This window comes from Anolis sagrei, chromosome 1, assembly GCF_037176765.1.
Source record: "Anolis sagrei isolate rAnoSag1 chromosome 1, rAnoSag1.mat, whole genome shotgun sequence".
NCBI classification, from domain to species: domain Eukaryota; kingdom Metazoa; phylum Chordata; class Lepidosauria; order Squamata; family Dactyloidae; genus Anolis; species Anolis sagrei.
Window position 1 is genome coordinate 92,689,128 of NC_090021.1, and position 19,602 is coordinate 92,708,729.

A 19,602-nucleotide genomic window follows, 5' to 3' on the forward strand; every position below is an offset into this window, starting at 1 on the left:
GGCAGATTTCACAGTTCAGTGGAGAACCCTGGAGGCATTTGTCCCAAAAATGTCTGCAATTGGGCATGACGGAAATGTTTTATTTACCAATAACTACAATAGGATGATAATGATATCTATTTCTTACCCGCCTCTCCATGTGGATCAAGGTAGGGAATAACAACAAATAACACAACACTTAATATTAGTAAAAGGGTGGGTAATACCCTTCCCTACATTTCTTCTTTAAACAAGCTTAGTGAAAATTCCCCTGGACCATATTCAATTTAATTCATTGTACAGTGGGCCCGCCATATCCATGGATATTTGATTCTAGGATCCCACATGGATACCCCCCCCCCAAAAAAAAAAACCACGGATGGTCACATCTCATATTATTATTTCCTCTTGAAATGAATTTACATACTTCAGTATGCCTACATTCAAATTGCAGCCGTTTAATTACATGGAAGAGACAGTCCACAATACGTTAAATTCATGGATTCCAAGGGCCCACTGTACTTCACAAAAAGACGACAATGATGACAACGACAATTATGATAGGAGCTTTCATCCTATTGAGCAGCTATAAATGTGTATGTTAGGTAAAGGTAAAGGTTTCCCCTGACATATAATCTAGTCATGTCCAACACTCGGAGGTAGTGCTCATCACCATTTCTAAGCCAAAGATCTGGCATTGTCCATAGACACCTCCATGGTCATGTGGCCAGCATGACTGCATGGAGTGCCATAACCTTCCCGCAGAAGTGGTACCTATTGATCTACTCACATCTGCATGTTTTCGAACTGCTAGGTTGGCAGAAGCTGGGCCTAACAGCGGGAGCTCACCCCACCTCCAACCTTTTGGTCAGCATGTTCAGCTGCTCAGCGGTTTAACCCGCTGCACCACCAGAGAGCCCATATGTACAGGAGACTTCGATATTTCAGACTGTTTGGTATTCATGTTTAAAATAGTGGCACAATTGCCATCATTACAAATGCCTCCCCCAAACCTACCTTAACAGCCAGCAACCACATATAGTAATGGAAGCATGTGCTGGAGGGAGATCGCAATCAGAAGCAGGATCACGGTTGAAACTCCTTTTCACACCACAGCTTGCTGATGCAGGTGGAGCTAGAAATACCATCTAGCACAGTGGTTCTCAACCTGTGGGTCCCCAGATGTTTTGGCCTACAACTCCCAGAAATCCCAGCCGATTTACCAGCTGTTATAATTTCTGGGAGTTGAAGGCCAAAACATCTGGGGACCCACAGGTTGAGAACCACTGGTCTAGCAAAACATCTCTTAACTGTTTGGTATCTCTGCTGGCTGTTAGATGTAGCTTTGGGGAGTCAGGACAGGAGATGAAATATAGGTACTTATTCATGATTGCATCTGTAATGTAAGATCTCAGTTAAATAGAAGAATAGCAATGCTGCTTGTGAACACTGGATTAAAGTTAACTCCTCATGTGCTCTTGTACATTTAAACCATCAACCCATTAATGGAAGAAGTGCTATGTTGGCAAATGCCCTTTTAAATAGCATTACCACCCTTAATTCACACTTTATTGTAGCTGATGTTAACGGCTCTCACTTTATAATTCATTGTCATCACTGCTTAAACATAAACTATGAATAATATATTTATTTTACACTATTGCCAATTTTTCCAGCATGATTTATATGAGCAAAATTTCTTCTTCTTCTTTTTTAAAATCCCATTCGTGACTCACCATTCACAGTCAGGCAAGTTTCTGTTTACTCAATTAGGTCACTTTCATAAATTAATAAAATTCACAACAGTTTAAAATAATTAAAGTAGAATACATAATTAATAGCAAAGTCTGCCTAATTTAGGTCTTCATGGGAAGGATATTCATATTGGCGAGCCACCACCAGTAAAAAAAAAAAAATCAGTGGGAGTGTCTTGATTGCTTACTATGACTTCTGTTGAATCAGGTCTTGCAGACTCCACTTATGATTTAACTCAGATGTGTGGCTGTGATGCATGGGAGGTAGATTTCAAATTTTCCAGTGTCTTAGTGCTTTTTCCCAGATTTGTGTCATATGCAAACTTGATATGTATTCCTTCTACCTCCACCATCTAAGTCGGGTCCTCAAACGTTTTAAACAGAGGGCCAGGTCACAGCCCCTCAAACTGTTGGAGGGCCGGATTATAATTTGAAAAAAACATGAATGAATTCCTATGCACACTGCACATATCTTATTTGTAGTGCAGAACAAACCCCACTTAAAAACAATACAATAATTAAAATGAAGAACAATTTTAACAAATACAAACTTATTAGTATTTCAATGGAAAGTGTGGGCCTGCTTTTGGCTGATGAGATAGGATTGTTGTTTTTGTTGTTGTTGTTGTTGTGTGCTTTCAAGTAATTTCAGACTTAGGTTGACCCTGAGTGAGGCCCAGGTAAATGACCTTGGAGGGCCGTATTTGGCCTTCGGGCCTTAGTTTGAGAACCCCTGATCTAAGTAATGATTAAACGTTGAATATAACAACCATTGGACAGGACTCCGAGGCACTCCACTCCTTTCAGTTTGAATTACAGCTGTTGATCATTATTCTTTGAGTATAGTTTTCCAAGCAGTTATGGATCAATTTGGCAGTGTTCCCATCAACTCCACATCTAAACAGTTTGCTCATCAAAATATTATAGAGGTCCTTATCATATGCTTTGCTGAAATTCAGATAAATGAAATCCACTGTATTCCCAAAATCTACTAAACTGATTCAAAAACATATAAGATTAGTTTGGCAGGATTTGCGCCTGCTGTCTCCTACTGAGCACTGTATTGTCACAAAATACTTGCAGACAGACTCCTGTATAATCCATTCTAATATTTTTCCTAGTATTGAGATGAGATTGATTGGTCTGTAGTCTCCTTATATTATTGTCAGGGGTCCGAAGAAGATAGGCAAATGTAATATTAGCTAACAAATACAAAGCATGATCTTTAGAAATGTTGAAAATTTAGTCACAGGGTAAATACAGTGAAAGCGTATGTTGCATCACTTTCTAAGCAACTTTGAAACCCAGACTAATTGGCCATTATAATGATTTTAAGAGCTTTGAAACCCAGCATAATTGGCCATTTTACTGCTATCCCATTGTCTGTGCTGGCAGGGCACAATGGTAGGGTTGCCATGTTGCAGTCCCCCAAGTTTGCATACCTGATATGCATATGATGCAAATTATTCCATTGATGTATATTTTTTGCATTTGAATTATAATTATCTGAATTTAACATAGTAATAGTTCTATTTTTGTTTGCCACCATGTTTTGGTCTTTGTACTAGCCTTGTGCACTGATTTGTTTTGGACGTTTTTCTTTGGCTTATTCAACTTGTTTGGGTGCCCATATTGGCAAGGGTTTTGCCACCATGTTTTTTTTTTTACTGAAACAGACCACGTGGCTGCCGGTTGCGGCTACCTCTGTTCTATCGGAGGCCACACAGCACACAGAATTTCCCTGAGAGCTTTGCCTGTTGGGCCAATCAGAATAGAAGAAAGCTGTGACTTGTCTTATGCTTGCGATGTCTATTTAATGGAGTGAGCTCCTCCATTGTTCAGTTGTGCCCTGGCTCCAGAGAGAAGTGCTTCAGTCCAGTTGTCTTTACTGCTCACTTGCAGCTTCAATTTTTGGCTTGGCTCATTGAATTTAATTATATATTTTTTATTTTCCTAGATTATTTTCTTGATTTTGTATTTGGGGACGGGTGGGTGGATGGAGTTTGGGAACTTATGGGTGGGCATGTTTTTATTTTTGGGTGTCTCTGAGCTTTGAGTCACCCTTTAGCCTTTACTAAAGCCTTTAGCTTCTTCTCTTTCCTCCCTTCTCCCTTTCAGAAAGTACTTTTAAAATATTGTTGTAATTTAATTTCTAGTATGATTTACATATTATAAAATGTTTGGTCGGACAGTTCTGGTGACAGGCATCGTAACAACAATATTGGGTCTCTTTTTAGAGAGATACAGTGGGATATAAATAATAATAAGAGTGGTAGTAGTACTGGCAGTATACTCTCTCTCTCTGTTGTGTGAATAATCAGAATTAGGTACCTTCCTTTGTATTTTTATTTCCTGTATATGAAATTTAAAACCTGATTGGTGAAGGAGGGTATCTACCTAATGATTTGTTATTCTTTTGATTTTACTGCTGGAATCTTGTGTTGATAGGAAATATTGTAAAAATGTGGCTTATCTAGACTATCGTTTGTGATATGTTATGTTTTGATTATATTTTCAGTACAAGGAAATAGGATTGCCAGAAGAGCCTTCTTTGATAATTCGTCAATTATCCTGAATCTTTTAATGACATTCTTAAAATCTTTTCCCACTAGGCTATTTTTTTTCATATTTTGCAAATCATGTAATAATAGAACAGCAATATGGAACAGTCTTGGTGTCCTTCCCATTAAAAATGTGATTCCTACTTCTTCCTGCAGAACTTTTCAGTTTTCCGTGATCTACAGTACCTCATATAATATTTCTGATGCTTGAATGCTTTATTTATATTATTTAGATATTATACAGAAGAGTCTCGCTTATCCAACCTTCACTCATCCAACATTCTGTATTATCCAATGCAGACTCCCACCCAGATCCACAGTGTTAAATTCATAAATACAGTAATTACCACATAACGTTACTGTGTATTGAACTACTTTTTCTGTCTATTTGTTGTAAAACATGATGTTTTGATGCTTAATTTGTAAAGTCATAACATAATTTGATGTTTAATAGGCATTTCCCTAATCCCTCCTTATTATCCAACATTTTCGCTTATCCGGCGTTCTGCCAGCCTGTTTATCTTAGGCAAGCAAGACTCTCCTATATATGCTTTCTTTGTGAAGCTAGTTCATGATTTCATATTGAACTTACATCTGTTTATGTTCAGAATCCAATCTTATGAAACAAAAATGCTGACAACTGGCAGGAAATAAATCTGATTATAGCAATGTTTCTGAACCTATTTTAGGGTAACAGTGGTTGAAAAGTATCACTTGTAGAAGTTTATATGACCATGGGCGCAATAACTTCCAATATATTTCAAGCGGTACAAGACTGGAATGTATTTCAAAGTAACTGTGTTGTGTTTGGCTGCAGTCCGTAACAAAGCCAACGTTATCAACACAAAATCCAAGGGCTGCTTTTGCTTAGTAAGTAGGTACATAATTTATAGCACATAGAGCTTGACAAATGTTATGATTAGATAAACAGGACATAATTTGTCTAGTCCTAAACATTCAGTGATAATCAAAATAATTCTAATACACTGGGGGGGGGGGGGGGGGCAAGGATAAGACACATTCCTGCAAAATAAAATATAGTAATACTTCTTCATCTAAATGCTATATCTGTGGGCTAATTAAAATTCAATATGCTGGTGGTGGTTTGACTAAAAGAATAAATAAAACAAATCCAGTCTTGATAAGACAGTTCTTATTCCTGTTTCATATTATCATAAACAAAGCAGTACAGCAGGTAGTGGGATTTATCTTCTATTAAATCACTGAATCCTACTGATAACAAAAAAAAATGGATTGGAATATCTTTTCAGACAACTACCTTAAGACCACAGAGGGTATCTACTGGAGCCATAAAAGGGACCAGGACCTTCTGAGTGGAAATGCCGTAAGATCTGTTAAGTAGCCTTCATAGATACGATTAAATTTAATCATGGCTCATTGAGGTCAGTTTTACTTTGGGAAGCAAAGAGATTAGTCTGCATCAATACTACTTTTGGTTTGGTTTTGAATATATTTTTACCTGCCCTCAGTTGACTTCTAATTAAATAGACTTGGGAGAAGCTGAATAGAACTGCAAAAACTCATCTGTTTTGCACAGACAAGAAACTCCTCTCAGTGCACACAAAAATTCTGCTTCCTTTTCAGCTGTCTCTTTGCTTGTATTGAAAAGATTGGAATGTATATTAAACATATTCACTATGTGGACCATTGTTTACATTCCATTTTTGTTTACAGATTGTCGGTAGAACCTAATAGAGTCTGTCGCTAAAGCTTGATGCAGCTGAATTACTATGCCATCCATTCCTGGTGGTATATTGCTTGCCTCACAGGAGTATGCAATTCCACCGCTGTAGAAAGGCAGTGCTGTGGAGAGATTCAAGGGGAAAGAAACAAAGCCACCCTCACACACATTTACAGGTTTCTCTTTTGCAGATACAAATATTTGTGTTTTGTTCTCTCAAGAAATGACTAAATAATCCAAATTGACTCTATGGACAGTTTCCCCTGGAAGTTAACCATAAAATTGCACTGCAGAACCTAGAGATCCCTAGAGAGCACTTCTCTAGGCATTTGTAGGCCCTTCAGTGCAGTTTTGTGGTCAACCTTGTGCTTCAAAAGAGTTTTTTATTCATCGTTTTCCCACTTTTGCAGGGGTTCTGTGACCCTAACTTCAGTGACTGTAAATATCTCCAAAGTAGGTCAGATACTAGAACAGTTCTGTCCGAGCTTACCTGTCCGAACGTATCTCCCTCTATGAACCATCACAGAGGTTAATATCATCTGGGGAGGTCCACCTTCTTGGCAAGTGCGGTTGGAAGGGACAAGAGACAGGACCTTCTCAGTTGTAGCTCCTCAGCTCTGGAACTCCCTTCCCAGCGAGATTAGATCAGCGCTCTCCCTCCTGACCTTTAGAAATCGAACAAAGACATGGTTGTGGGATCAAGCCTTTGGCTAATAAATAATGCAGTAAGAATAATTAAGGAACATGTGCAATGACAATTCGGAATGGCTAGGATATACATTCACACCTAGCTCCAGCAGACAAGAGTCCTTTGTCCCACCCTGGTCTTTCCACAGATATATAAACCCATTTTCTTAGTTCCAACAAACCTCACTACCTCTGAGGATGCTTGTCATAGATGCAGGCGAAACGTCAGGAGAGAATGCCTCTAGAACATGGCCATATAGCCCAAAAAAATCTACAACAACTAAGAAGGTCTGTTGTTGAAATGAACATTTGGGCTGTAGCTTCAGGCTGTATTTCAGACGAAAGAAGTGGCAAAACCACCTCTAAATTTGCATTCCCTAAGAAACTCTATAAAATTTATGCGGTTGTCATATGTCAGAAGGCAACTTGAAAGCGTACAGAGTATGCATCTGACAGAACAATGCTAGCTTAGCACTTAGTTGATGTAGGCGAGGGAAGTGCCATAGCATGTTTTGATGGAGTTGGTCCATATCATTAGTCGTCAGTTGTGTACAGCAATTTCCAAATGTTTCATTATTTGTTAAGTTATGCACTGTTGAGGAGATATTCAACCTGTTTTTGTTTCACAGTTAAGTTGTAAGGTCTTAGTTGGCATTGCACCATTTTTCATCGAAGCCCAGCTCATCCAAGAGCTTTCTTGTTTTGTCCACCATATTTTTATATAAGCACAAGACAGCAGGCTTTTCGTTCTCTCGATGATTATTATAATAAAAATTGTTCTGACAGGGATGCTTGCCTATATTGCATTCTGTTCTGTCTGTGTATATAGCCTAAGGGGAGAACTGGAGAAGCTGTCAAGAGAAATTTAGTGAGCCTTGGCAAAACAGTGGCATTTGTCCATCTTACTCTTCTTACTTCTCAGACTGCCTTAGTTATATCTATGTACCTGTCACTTGCTTTGTCTGGTATGTTGTTTCCAGTTTCCAGGTGCAATATAGTTGTGAAAGGCTAAAGTGCTTATTGCTTTGTTTACACAAAGAAGTAGTGAAAGCACCAAGAGTTTGGATGTCATGAAACAGGAATGGTTTAAATTCCTACAGCTAATGTTTTGACATGGACAGATTTGTCCGCATTTGGACAATCACCTGACCCCTCAATTTCATCTCTGAATTAGCATTTTAGCTGTCTGCACAGATAGTCTCTTTATGGGAATGAATGAGCAACCAAGGAAATATTACATTAACTATAATTTTCCATGTAATCTAAACTGGCAACCTATAGTTAAAAGCTTTGAAACAAGCTAGGATATTAAGCCATAATTCACAACTGAATTAATGTCCTAAGATTTTCTGAAGATATATGTATGTATATGTGTGTGTATGGATATATATATAGAGAGAGAGAGGGGGGGGTTATATTAAATAAGACACTGTTATTAATGGAAAGATTCGTATCTTGTTTGCTAGCTTTCTTGTTTGCTAACTTAGAAAAAGTTTTGCAAACTGCTAAAGAATGTGCTCATATCTTAGTTTGTAAAGCTAATATAAGCTTGCCCAAAAAGTCCTTTTCAAACTGCAGTATGAGCTGCTGAGTAATTTCATTCTTAAGAAAATCCTATGTAATCCATGGGGTCTCCGTAAGTCAACAAACACCTTGAAGGCAGTTCTGAAGGAATTAACTTTAATAAGTGTAGACATGGCTAACGTCTGTGAAAGGGTTTCTACAATTCCCAGGAAACTTTGGTTTGAATTGCTTATTTAACAAACTGGAATTTATTTTAAGCCACAGTAACAAGAAGCTAAGAGTCTGCTAGAATGGAAGTTCATTGGGCTCTTGGTATCTATTGAAAGTGGGTTCCAAGACTCCATGAATATCAAAATCTGTGGACGCTCAATCTCATTGTATATAATGATGTCGTAAATTCGTGTGCTTTATATAAAATAGTAACATCATTTTTTTTTGTCTTTTTGTGCTCTCTTTGGCAACACATATGCTAAAATTCAAATGATACAAAGAAGATTAGCATGGCCCTGTGCAAAAATTCCTGAAGCATTCCATATTTTTTACCGCCAGTATTTTGTATATACAGGAACAACAGATTTTCCCTCCTTTTATGTGGTTTTCAAAGAGAGAAACTCTAGTGAAGATAAACATAATTAATCTAAAAAATTATTTATTTATTTATTTTGCTTTTGGTGAAATTCTTTAGAAATATATATTTTCAAGCTGTAGATGGTTGAATCCATGGATGCAGAGGGCCAGCTGTATCCTCTGGTTTATTTCTCCTCATGGCAATAGAGGAGGAAGGGGAAGCCACAAGAAGACTCTTTCCTACTAGACACATGGTGCTAAAATGTAATTATTTGGAAATTCTTGATTATTAAAGGGATTTGATTAAAATCTGTGAAGATTTCCATGTTATTAGCATTGTAATGTAATCCTTTAAAAGTGTTTTTTAAATGCAGGGATTTTTTTGATTTGCTAGTTAAGTCTGATGCTGTAGTCATCTACAAGTGTATGTTTTTCACACGAACAGCAGTATTTATGTGCGATATGCCATCTTCAGTGGCCCTCGTTATGTCTTGTTCCTGATAACTCAGTCTTAGCAGTTTTTAAAGGAAATCTGTCAGAAGCATCCACTATATTTTGCATGTGTGTATCTTTTGCGAGATGGGAGTAAATATCTAAACAGTTCTCTCTTTTATTGCAGGAAAAATCTGACAGACGTTTTTGAGAAGATGTGGTGAATAAAACCTACTTGTATCTTCAGGGGGGAAATTCTGGTAAGCAAATCTTTTTTTGCAGTTTTCCCCATTAAATTTTCCAGCTGTTTTGTTCCAATGTAATTTCTACTGAGATTGGAAACCTATAATTTTGCAAGATGGTCACTGGTGTGGGCAATATTTTATTCCTTTTTGTTTTGTTTTCTTTTTTGCATGAAGACTCTTGAGTTATAATGAGAAACCTTGAAAGAAACCAAGCTGAGCCTTGAGGCGAGGAAAGCACTAGAAAGTTTAATTTCTCAAATGGCTTCTACTTATTGTACTGTGGCTTTTGTAAAGTACTTAAAAGCCTTGCAGCTAGAAATCTAAAGTAGGACTATCAGAAAGCCTTGCCTTAAAAAAACATTATATTACCATGAGAACTGGCACAATAGTTTCTATAGAAATAGTGACACTCAAAAGTATGAGAAAGGTACATAGAAATTATCTTGTTACAGACAGTATAATAAGCATACCACCTTTCTTTCTCATCTCCACTACCTTCTCTAAAGTTGCCTGATTCTTCTTTGATATAACTCATTTTGCTACATCAGAATAATAAATATCAGACTCCTTCAAGATGATTTCGGTAGAGAGTTTTCTTTGAGTGATATATCCCATGTTGGCTGAGGCAGGGTGGGGGGGGTGGTGGTATATGAATAAATATCATCACCTGCAAAACGTTAGTTTTGTCCATCAAGAAATTGCTTTAGAGATTTGAAAAGGCATGTCCATCAATGAAATCTGACCATTGATTTGAAAGAACTGTTTCATTATAAATGCATTATAAATGAATGCAGTCTCCAGGGGTTTTATTTTTTATGTGTGTGTGTGTCAGGGTTGTTTGTGTCAGGAGCTACTTGTAAAAGTGCAAGTTGCTTCTGGTGTGAGAGAACTGGCCGTCTGCAAGGACGTTGCCCAGGGGATGCCTGGATGTTTGATGTTTTAGCATCCTTGAGGGAGGCTCCTCTCATGTCTCCTCATGAGGAGCTGGAGCTGACAGAGGAGCTGACCGCTGACCTGTCAGTCAGTAGTCCTGCCAGCACAAGAGTTTAACCCATTGCACCACCAGAGACTCCTGGGTGGTATTTATTGAAGCGTGCTTATTTTCTACCTTAATCCACTGAACTTCATATGCTGGACACTGTCAGCAATAATCTGTGAGTGGACATTATATAGTCTTCTAGCTGTTACTGGCTCAAATTGGTAGAATGGTTCATTTTATTAGTAAAAGGCTTTTCATCATTAAAGACAGGGAGCCACGGTAGCGCAATGGGTTAAACCCTTGTGCTGGCTGAACTACTGATCTGAAGGTCAGCAGTTCGAATCCGCGAGACAGGGTGAGCTCTTGTCTGTCAGCCCCAGCCTCCCATGTAGGGACATGAGACCAGGGAACGCCTGGATCCTCCCACAGGATCCGGGCGTTCCCTGGGCAACGTCTCTGCAGATAGCCAATTCTCTCACACCAAAAGCAACTTGCTCTTTCTCAAGTTGCTTCTGACACAATCCTCCACCACTGCTTTGCATTGATCCAAGTGTAAGATAGAAATGGATTCCGAAGGTCTCCATCTTTAAGGTTTTTGAACATAAAAGGTAAAGGTAGTCCCCTGACATTAAGTCCAGTCATGTCTGACTCTGGGGTGTGGTGCTCATCTCCATTTCTAAGCCGAAGAGCCAGCGTTGTCCGTAGACACCTCCAAGGTCATGTGGCCGGCATGACTGCATGGAGCGCCGTTACCTTCCTGCCGAGCGGTACCTATTGATCTACTCACATTTGCATGTTTTCGAACTGCTAGGTTGGCAGAAGCTAGGGCTGACAGCGGAAGCTCACGCCGCTCCCCGGAATCGAACCTGCGACCTTTCGATCAACAAGCTCAGCAGCTCAGTGCTTAAACCGACTGCGCCACCGGGGGCTCCTCTTTGACAGCAATACACAAAGTTGTTTGTTAAAATCTGTTGAGTTCTTGGTTAATATTGCCTCGAACAAAGAATACCTAATTTTTAAGAAATAGAAAGAAATACAAAATTTAACTGAAATTGACCCAGGATTGTTCATGGCTTCTGAGTGAGAGAAATAGGAACTATCTGTTATCCCTAGTTTCAGCCTCAAAGTGAAAATATTCACTTCTATTTCGCCCAAAAAAGAGAAAAGATGGTGCCCTCAACAGATGTGTCCCCACGGTGTCCCAACCCTCTGTGTACTTAGCTTCACCCTGTGAAGCTTATACTGGTTTGTTTCTAACTTAGTGAAGAATACTTAGTGAAATTTTAAGATTTAATGCTTTGAGTAGTAACGTTTCCATAACTATTTACCATTTATTTTCTAATATTTGTTGTTTATTTGAGGGAGCAAGATAAATATACATTGCACAATGAGGCATGATTTCTGATACATCTGTAAAAGGCCCTTCATTAAGTCGGTCTAAGAGCAGCTTCTAGTTCATACCACCTCTGTATTACATCAATCGTGATTCACCAAATCGGGGAAGATCGCTCTCAAAAGGGAAAAAATCCTGATACATATCTCAATGAGTCATTCCAGAAGCCCATTGTGAGCCTTGTGCTGTTGTGACATTTTAATCATAGAGAAGATGTAGCCGATCCTGGGCTCTTTTGTTCATAACCCAGTACTAGTCATGGGATATACCTGAAGAGATGATTTCATGTTATATGATGTTTATATAGGAAATGAATTATTCAGTTCACAAATTTAAAAATCCAATTATACAATAAAACTTTATGTTGTGACAGAACAGAAGAACTAATTAATATTTAATGCTATATTGTATTTGATGATATATTAAATTATGTAGATATTTTGTGCTTTCTGCCATTGAGATGGGGTGAATAATTGTCACAATGTACCTGAGGTTGTTTCATACTTTTTAAGGGCTTGGTGTTCCTGAAAAAAAAAGGAAATTAAATCAATACATATCCATTTCAAACAGCTAAGACATACCAGTGTTTTGACATAATTATATTTATTTAAAGATGTTTGTGGCATTTCTGTATTTTGGGTTGGTTAGCCTTATTAGGTTGTGGCAGCCTGTGTAAAGAATATATAAATTTCTCTGTGAATCTATTGTCACCCTATTTTCTGGATTTTAATTTCATTTTCTCTCTTTGTACTGGTATGTAATGGAAATTATGAAAGCAGCATATAGAACTGGAAATAGTAGCAGAATATGCCTTAATAGGGATTAACAAATCATTTGTAGAACTCTTAGTTAAGTGATGCCATTTTCCATCATCCACTGCACCATATGGTTGATCTTGGATTCATACTTTGTGCTCAGCCACCTAACTTCTGTAACATGTTCCCATTTAAAATTATTAGTACTCATATACGCCCTATCAGCAGGCCCGTAGCAAGGGGGGGTTAGGGGTTCAACCCCCCCCCCCGGAAATGTTTCAGATTTTTTTTTAATAAAACCTGGTTTACTCATGAATTTTAACTGGTTAACCAAATCCCCATGCTAAGTCTATGAGATGCAAAAAATCAAGAGTCCCTCCAGAACTGCAAGCACCATCTCAAGCAAATATTAGCCATTTATTCACACTGTCCTTACTTGCAGCAATAGCCGATGTAGTTGTCCTGGTACAGTTGTACCAGGAGCTCCAACTTTATTTGCTTTGTATTAAATGTTTGCTTGCAGTTCTAGGTTTCAGGGACTCTGCAGATAGGTGGCTTCTTTGGTTGCAGTCATAGGGCAAGTCACCTGTTCATTGTTAAGTTTTGGTCCCACCCCTTGCTCAGGGCAATTGGGAAGGGAAGGGAGCCATTTTTAGTTAGTCTCAGCAAGGAAAGCTTATGTATAGGATGTGTGCAAGCTTCCCTTGTACAAAAGCTTCAACCCTTAAGACCTTCCGGGGGGGGGGGGGAGGTCTTAAGAGTCTCCAAAGAATTTCCAGGAAAACAGCCCTAAAGACCAAAGAACTCCAGCTGGAGAACATCTACTGCCTTGCTGGTAGGTCCACTCGGCATTCGAGACGCAGTTCGACCCGGTAGCGGAGCCCACATCAGTAAGGGTTGGATTACAGTCAGCCTGGGAGAAGTTAAAAAGGGGATTTTCCTTTAAAGAAGAAGTTATTGAAGACAGTTGCCTGTCCTTCGTGGGCAAGATTAGGAATTCACCAGTTGCCTAAATGCTTGGAATCATTTGCTTAACTTTACTGAAGACAATAGAATTTTCTGTTTGATTGTTCATTAATAAAAGACTTTGTTGTACTTCTCAAGCCATCTAAAGACTGTTTATGGTGGAAACCTCTGAGAACTTCTCTTTAGACCCCCTGGCTTCCCGCTGGGCAAAGGTTGCACATCCTGTTCTAAAGAGAATTATTTACAGGCCCAGCGCATGACAGAACAGTAGTGAAGCAACCAAGTTGGGTGTGTGTGTGTGTTGAATGCTCTCATTAAGGAGGCCAGACTTGGTGGAGGTGGTTGACAAGGGCGGAGCTGCAGACTCCCCCCCCCCCCCCCGCTGTGCTCTTTGCTTCAGCGTGAGCTAGGAGGCAGGTTTCAACTCCCCCTGCGAAATTTTCACCCCCCCCCCCGAAAATTTCAACCCCTCCCGAAATTTTTTTCTGGCTACGGCCCTGCCTATCAGCAACATGTATTTTTCACTTTCCAACTCCTAGTGAAGCTTGTTTTGCCAAATAATTATCATCTCTCGCCTCGAGAAAGTTACAGCCCAGTCTCGTTCATTTTTAGATAGCTGCAAGTTGTGTTTTACTCTCTTGACCTTGTTTCTAAATAAAGCTGCATAGAACCGAAGCTTTAGCCTTCGAGAAAGCCATCGTGCTTACATACAGTTTTGCAGCTGCACATACCTTGTTTATAAGCAAACATAATTCTATAGTATAAAAGCTATGCCTTTTGCTTTGCCAGGGCTTTTGGATTCATATCTTTGGGTTACATAAAGACTCCATTTAGTTGAAAATGAATACATTCCAACCATTTGGAATCATAAATATCTAGCATGCATGCTTTCCCAAGAAATACATGCATTTCAGAATGGTAATTTGATGTAAACAGTGATGCTGTACAATGCTGTATGTATCTTCTTTCCAAATTTACTGTTCATGCAGGAATGGAGTCTAGCCCACATTGATTTTAATCATATTTCCACTTTCACTATCATCAACAAATTAAATAGCTTTCTTGGTCTACAGCTGCAACATGAAGAAATATTGTAATAATTTACTTTTCTTATCTGCACCACTATCATTCAGTGCGGCTGAAATATTTACCCCATTTTCTCCAACTTTCTTGGGGTCTTTAGCTCACCCTTTCCCTCTTTCCTTTGTACTGTTTTAGTTTTTTGCAAATGTTTCATGACAACATGCAATATTTCCTGTTACAAAATTTATGTAATGATGTCCCAGGAGACCAAAGTGTGGAAGAAACAAATCTCACTTAATAGTGTATAGCAAAATAGATTACATCCATAACGTGGACTAGTTACTTGGTTACTGTCAGAATTTGGGTTTCTGCATGTTGTAATCCAAAAAGAAAAATTTCCAAGCGTTGAAACAGTTCTGTGCTGGTATTCCCCCAAAGTAATCATCTCCAGAGCTTCACTCATGGAACTCACATTTTCCGATTTGAAAGTCAGTTGAGAGGAAGAGTCCTTCTGACGAAGACCATGAATCTGTAGAATTTGGCATCATGTTCCCCACAGCAGGCACTCCAACCGGAGCCCCTGGTGGTGCAAGTTAAACCCTTGTGCCAGCAGGACTGAAGACCGACAGGTCGCAGGTTTGAATCCGGGGAGACCTCGGATGAGCTCCCCCTGTCAGCTCCAACTCCCCATGCGTAGACTTGAGAGAAGCCTCCCACAAGGATGGTAAAACAGCAAAACATCCAGGCATCCCCGGGCAACGTCCTTGCAGATGGCCAATTCTCTCACCCCAGAAGTGACTTGCAGTTTCTCAGGTTGCTCCTGACACAAAAAAAAGTAGGCACCAGTTGCACATGGGAAGCCCACAGGTGAATTAACCTTGAGGGCAAGGTGGATTCCTAGCAGCTGGAACTGAGAAGGGTACTCCCTCTGATCTTGGAGGTTATATAGTATAGAGGTAACATGACTAACCACCATGGACAGATTTTATTCCTCATTCATTTCTGTAATCCCCTTTTAAAGACATCTAAATTGATGGTCAGCACTACATCTTGAGAAAGTTCATTCTTTTGATTAACTGTGGCATGTGGGAAAGTGCTTTCTTTTGTCTGTCCTGAATTTTAGACTATTAATTTTACTGAAGTTGTTCGCTTATGAGACAGACAAAGGAAATTTTTGTCCATTTTCTCCATAATGCACATCATTCTGCAAACCTTTTAGCATATGCTCCCTTTTGTTCTTGTTTTTGTTATGTACCCTCAGGTCACTCCTGACCTATAGCAACACGTTCAGATGTGGTTTGCTTTCCTCTGAGGCTTGGTGTAACTTACCCAAGATTGTTAAGTAGCTTTTCATGGGCATGTGGGAATTTGAATCTTGGTCTCCTAGTAGTCCAACACTCAAACCACTACAGCACACTGCACCCCTTTGTTTCTGTTCTGAGTAGTTCCAATATGTTCCTTATAGGGGTTACTCTACCCCCAGACCTGCACAGCTTGGCAATACAAAGGGACCGAAATTAAATAGGCAAAAAGTCTTTGGACTGCAGATAGATTTTTATCACCAGATTTGTGAGAGGCCCCCTTTCCTTCAGAAGTGAATTAGTCTCAATTTCCCTGTCTTCCCTCAGCGTGGTGGGGGGTTGCAGTCCTTTTCTGAGGAAAATAATAAGTGCCTCAGGTCTTGCCTCTGATGCCCTTCCGTTCTCTTTGCCTCTGGGTTGCCTCTGTCATCTCCTTCTCCTCCAGAGGGGAAAACAGCCAACTCTGTGTCATTCATTTTCCTCATTCTGAGGGAGAAACTTAGCTTTACCATGAAGACCCCACAACAACTTCATGGTGAAGCTATGTTTCTCCCTCACAAGTACAGGAAATGAAAGGCGGGAGCTTGGTGGGTTTTCCTCACTGGAGTAGGAGGAGGAGGAGATGACAGAGTGAATCCAGAGGCAAAGAAAAAGAAAGAGCGACATAGCCATAGTTCTCCCTCACAAGTGAATGGTGTGCAGCTGGTAGTTTTGTTGCTGGATGAGAAGAAGACAACAAGAGGCAAAGAGAAAGGAAGAGCACCAGAGGTAAGAACTGAGGCCCTCTTTACCAACTCCTTCTCCCTTTAAAACAGCCAATTTAATGTTAATGTTTAACACAGTCTGGATCCTAAGATTCCAATTTCCCTTAAAAATGTATCCCTGCTCCCCACTTCTCCAACCTGTGTCCAACAATTTCCCCAGATTGTGTTTCCAACTGAGACCAGCATTTCCAACATTCTGACTGGGTCTGTCAGTGGTGTCCCCTTTGTCACAGGTTAGTGGGGTAGCTTTGTTGCATAGGGAAAGGAAACATGTACAGGTAGAACACTTGGAGGCAGGAATGGCAGGTCCCGATGGCTACTCTGCTGAAGGGCTGTGTGTGACCTCATTCTCAAAGGCTTAGCTTCAGAAATATTGCATTTAAAGCACCCCTGACAGATGGCCATCCCGCCTCTGTTTAAAAACCTCCAAAGAAGGAGCCTCCACCACACTCTGGAACTCTCTGCCCCGGAGTGTGGTTGAGGCTCCTTCTTTGGAGGTTTTTAAACAGAGGCTGGATGGCCATCTGTCAGGGGTGTTTGAATGCAATATTCCTGCTTCTTGGCAGGGGGTTGGACTGGATGGCCCATGAGGTCTCTTTCAATTCTATGATTCTAGAGCATCTGCAGGCCACACCAAAGACTTGTGAGGGCCACCTCTGTCCATTGAACTGCATGTTGTACAGGCCTGCTCTATCCATTTATAATCTCCTTTTTTTTGTTCTGTATTGTTCCCATACTCTGCTATATCTTTTTGAGGAGAAGCACTAGAACAAATCTTTGCAACAGATATTTGTAGGCATATTGATAGTTCCATTTTTGTTATTGTTAATAATAATGGGCACCTAAAGAAGGTTATTTTATGAGATGTTCTTTTTCATATAAAAAACTGCATTCATAGATATGATTCTAGAAATTGTTGTTTATTCGTTCAGTTGGTTCCGACTCTTCATGACCTCATGGACCAGCCCACGGCAGAGCTGCCTGTCGGCCGTCACCACTCCCAGGTCCTTCAGAGTCAAGCCAGTCACTTCAAGGATACCATCCATCCATCTTGCCCTTGGTCGGCCCCTCTTTCTTTTTCCTTCCATTTTCCCCATCATCATTCTCTTCTCTAAGCTTTCCTGTGTTCTCATGATGTGGCCAAAGTACTTCATCTTTGCCTCTAATATCCTTCCCTCCAATGAGCAGTCAGGCTTTATTTCCTGGAGTATGGACTGGTTGGATCTTCTGGTGGTCCAAGGCACTCTCAGAATTTTTCTCCAGCACCACAGTTCAAAAGTGTCTGTCTTCCTTCGCTCAGCCTTCCTTATGGTCCAGCTCTCACATCCATATGTTACTACAGGGAATACCATTGCTTTGACTATGCAGATCTTAGTTGCCAGTGTGATGTCTCTACTCTTCACTACTTTATCGAGATTGGTTATTGCTCTCTTCCCAAGAAGTAAACGTTTCCTGATTTCCTGGCTGCAGTTTGCAGCTGCAGTAATCTTTGCACCTAGGAATACAAAGTCTGTCACTGCCTCCACATTTTCTCCCTCTATTTGCCAGTTATCAATCAGTTTTGTTGCCATAATCTTGGGGTTTTTGATGTTTAACAGCAACCCAGCTTTTGCACTTTCTTCTTTCACCTTGGTTAGAAGGCTCGTCAGCTCCTCCTCGCTTTTGGCCATCAAAGTGGTATCATCTGCATATCTACGGTTGTTAATGTTTCTTCCAGCAATTTTAACTCCAGCCCTGTATTCTTCAAGCCCTGCACATCGTATGATGTGTCCTGCATACAAGTTGAATAGGTTGGGTGAGAGTATACAACCCTGCCAAACGCCTTTCCCAATCTTGAACCAGTCTGTTGTTCCATGGTCAGTTCTTACTGTTGCTACTTGGTCCTTATACAGATTCCTCAGGAGAGAGATAAGGTGATTCGGTATCCCCATACCACCAACTTGCCACAATTTATTATGGTCCACACGGTTAAAGACTTTAGAATAGTCAATAAAACAGAAATAGATGCCTTTATGAAACTCCCTGCCTTTCTCCATTATCCAGCAGATATTGGTAATTTGGTCTCTCGTTCCTCTGCCTTTTCTAAACCCAGCTTGTACATCTGGCAACTCTCTCTCCATATAATGCTGGAGTCTTCCTTGCAGGATCTTCAGCATTACCTTACTGGCATGAGAAATAAGGGCCACTGTACAAAAGTTTGAGTATTCTTTAGCATTTCTCTTTTGGTATGGGGATATAAGTGGATTTTTTCCCAGTCTGATGACCATTCTTGTGTTCTCCATATTTGCTGGCATATGGCATGCATCACATTGACAGAATCCTCTTTCAAGATTTTAAACAGTTCAGCTGGGATCCCATCGTCTCCTACTGCCTTGTTATTAGCATTGCTTCTTAAGGCTCATTCAACCTCACTCCTCAGGATGTCTGGTTCTAATTCACTCCCCACACCAGCAAAATTATCCTTGATATTATTATTCTTCCTATACAGATCTTCAGTATAGTCTCGCCACCTTCTATTGATCTCTTCAGCTTCTGTTATGTCCTTGCTATCTTTGTTTTTTATCATGCCCATTTATAGGATAAGCGAATTGGACAAGGGAAGTTCAGAAGTACTGATGGATTCTACCTTAATCAACCTGAACAAAATCCATCTGCTTAAGGTAGACAGCCTTGCAGTGTCTAAAGAATAGTTGGGAAGATCTTGTGAGAATGAGAAGCATTTTGACACACCCAGTGGGGAAGACATAACTTCTCCAGTCCCACCAAACCCGAGAAGTGTTTGTTATGTGAAGAGAGAATAAAGTCAGTCACAAAGAACTGCATTACAGTGAGCACAGTAAACATTTTAGTGCACTGGTTCTACACCATAAGAGGTAGGAAAAGTATCCTTTGGCTGTCTCTGAAGTGTACCTCCATATATTTGTGAGTAAACTCAAGTACTACAGATGTGAATAATCCTGCGGTAACCTT

At 39.9% G+C, this 19,602-nt stretch overlaps 1 protein-coding gene and 1 pseudogene across 3 annotated transcripts in view; both read left to right on the top strand.

Moving 5' to 3' along the window:
* Positions 1-19,602, top strand: part of FYN (FYN proto-oncogene, Src family tyrosine kinase) — a 162,804-nt gene that overhangs the window by 65,505 nt on the left and 77,697 nt on the right. For all 3 annotated transcript variants that reach the window (XM_060753183.2, XM_060753182.2, XM_060753184.2), the window contains exon 2: positions 9,394-9,466. The gene's annotated coding sequence lies outside the window, so the exon portion shown is untranslated. The remainder of the gene's footprint in view (positions 1-9,393; positions 9,467-19,602) is intronic.
* Positions 8,653-8,747, top strand: LOC132762244 (U6 spliceosomal RNA; annotated as a pseudogene).